Source organism: Petaurus breviceps, unplaced genomic scaffold (genome assembly GCF_028583685.1).
Source record: "Petaurus breviceps papuanus isolate PSGF00001 unplaced genomic scaffold, PetGlider_PUasm1.0 220, whole genome shotgun sequence".
Taxonomy (NCBI): domain Eukaryota; kingdom Metazoa; phylum Chordata; class Mammalia; order Diprotodontia; family Petauridae; genus Petaurus; species Petaurus breviceps.
In genome coordinates, this window is record NW_027185876.1 from 19524301 (window position 1) to 19527394 (window position 3094).

Genomic DNA, 3094 nt, shown 5'->3' on the forward strand with positions numbered 1-3094 from the left:
CCCTCTCTGCTAGACCATACTATAACATGTTCTGCACAACTGAGCCCCTCCCTAATTGCCAGCTGGTCACTTTCTCTGTAAGGATGTTTGTCTGGATAAATCCAAAGCCAACCCACTTTTTAAGGTGTTCAGAGAGAAGGTGAAGTGGGACAATTCCAGGGGGTATGTTTGATGGGACAGGATGGATGCCAGTGAATGTTCAAATTGCAGGCCTGGTAAAAAAAAATGGTTAGAAAGTGGGGTTTCTTGAGATAACTAGGTAAGTTGAGTCATACTATAGCCATTTTTTCAGCAGGAATTATGAAATATTTCCTTCAGTTTCTTCTTTTCCTTGTACTTTTTACTTTATTTGACACATAACTTGTGGAATGAAGGTTCATGTTGTTCAGTCATTCAGTCATGTCCAATGCTTTGTGAAGTCCATTGGGTTTTCTTGGCAAAGATACTGCAATATGTGCCAATTCCTTCTTCATTGTGCTCCCATTTTACAATGAGGAACTGTGGCAAATAGGAGTTAAGTGACTTGTGCAGGGTTACACAGCTAGTAAGTGTGGACACTGTGTCCTATTAGTCAACTGTGAATCCCCAGCATGTGAGTGTCCAGAAGTCTACAACCAAAATGGCGAAGAGTTTTGAGAATATGCTGTGCAAGAACTAAGAATGTTCAGCCCAGAGAAGAGAACACATTGTGGGGAGTGAGGGAGTGGGAGAAGATGACAGCCACCTTTCAGTATTTGAAAGATTATCTTATAGAAGAAAAAGTAAACCTGTTCATTTTGGCTCCAAAAGGCAGAATTGGGAAAAATAAGTAAGAGTTGCCCAGAGTTTAATTTAAACCGGATGTCAGGAAAAGTCTCTAAATAATTAGAGTGGTCCAAAAGTGTAATTGGATGCCTTGGGAGGGAATAGATTCCCTTTCCCTAGAACTATCCAAGTGAAGACTAAATGACCACTTATCAGACAACATTATAGAGTGCATATTGTTAAGCTACAAATTGAAGGTTTTATGATAACTTATATGTAGTAACCAGTCTCACTACTTTATAATCACACCTCTTAAGAGAATTCTTACATTTCATTTAAAGGATGAAAAAGTATCTCAGTTTCTCACATCTGCCCATGCTTTTTTCCTTTTCTTTCTCTTAGCAGGCATCTCTTATTTGGGTTCCCAGAGTCCTTTTGGGTGGGGTTAGTGATCTGGATTGGTGCTGGGAACAGGAGGACTTGGACCCCTGAGTCAATTTCCTCATCTCTAAAATGAGATTTATCACTTTCATTCTATCTGCTTCAAAGGGTTATGATGAAAACCGAATGAGAGAAAATATGAAAACCACCTTGTAAACTTCAAAAGTCCTAACTAAAATCAAGCTATAACTATTAATATTCAGTTCAACAATAATACTTATATTTATCAAACATCTAAAATGCCCAGAGCAAGTCATTTCCCTGGTCTTGACACAATCTCCAATTAAATTCTACTTGACCTTGTTTAGTAAAAAAAACTGACATACCAATATCTACTCACCCATGCCCTGTTTCTTGAAGTAAAGGGAAGAGGAGAGAGGTTCAGGGAGGAGATTTTGCAGGCCAGTTACCACATAAAGGTAAACTTAGTTGACAAACTCATGGGGAGAAAACAAACAAGAAAACACATCCACTCCTCACAGAGCTGGAATTCGGATGTTCAGATCTTTGCCCCATCACCTGGGCACAGCATGGTCAAATCTGAATTTTCTTTTTGTCAGATTAATTTTATGAGTTTTCATTTACAAAAACATTTGGGACATTAGGGTTACATATTGGGGATACACAGGTATATATATATATATATATATATACACACACATACATACATACACAGAGACACAAAAACACATGAATATGTATGTATATATGTATATAGAAGATCATTTTATATTTGTATAATTAAATATTAAGAGAAAAGTACCTACCTTTCTCATCTCTAGCTCCAATTATCTATAACATTATATGAAAATTCATAAATATGAGATAATTCGGTATATTAAAGGGCAAGAGCTCACAATACTTCTAATCTTATTTCATTTTCATATGGGTGGAATAACAAGCTGAGAAATGCATCACACAGGATAGGATGAGATTTGGCCCTTTTTTCAAGCAGGAAAATAATGAGAGAAGCATATCAGAAAACACAAGGAGTTTCATAAAAGCAACAGATTGGAAACAGCAGAAGCATTCAGAGAGCTAGATTTCAAGGAGCAATATGTTGGATTTAATACCTTCACAACTCATTAAAAGCACAGATAGCATAGCATTCACCAAAGACCAGCAATAGAGTAGACATATTCAACCTTCGTCAGAATGCTCATTTTAAAATTACTTTGTAAAGTTAGAAGATGCCATTTTTCATCTACTGATTCTACATTTCAGTTTGTTTCTATTTATACTGAACAGATATAATTATTTGTCTATTGTGACTTCAGTAAGTTACTTAACCTTAGTACCCTCATTTGTAAAATAAGGGGGGATTATGCTATATTGTCTCTAAAAGTCAACCCTAACTCTATATTTCTATGACTTATGATATATGGCTATATTTTTCCCCATGAAGATAACTTCATTTTGCTGGTAGTGATAGAGGGTATGGTTGTCTGACAAAAATATTTCCCACTTTATGTTCCATATCTGAAGAATTTGTGATTAAAGGGTAAGTCTGGAGGGAGAGAGAATAATTTACTCTTCCTCCTCTCACTTTCAGTCCCAACAGCTTATTAGCATCAGGATATATTTCTGAGCCACAAAAATTATTGTAGCAGGGATGATGTAATTATAATAGTTGGTCCTTCATCCATGGCTTTTTAAAACCAAGAAAATACAATGGACTTTTTTAGGAAGTGAGTTATTATTTAGTCTGATATTTTCATCTTATAGATGAATAAATTGAAAAACTACCTGATAACCTCATATCATTAGTTAGGGGAAGAACCAGGGTTCTGTCTGAGGTCTTCCAGATCTCAGTCTAACATGTGCCTTTACTATATTGTCTTGTATTAGACATTCTCATTAATTCTCTCTCTCTCTCTCTCTCTCTCTCTCTCTCTCTCTCTCTCTCTCT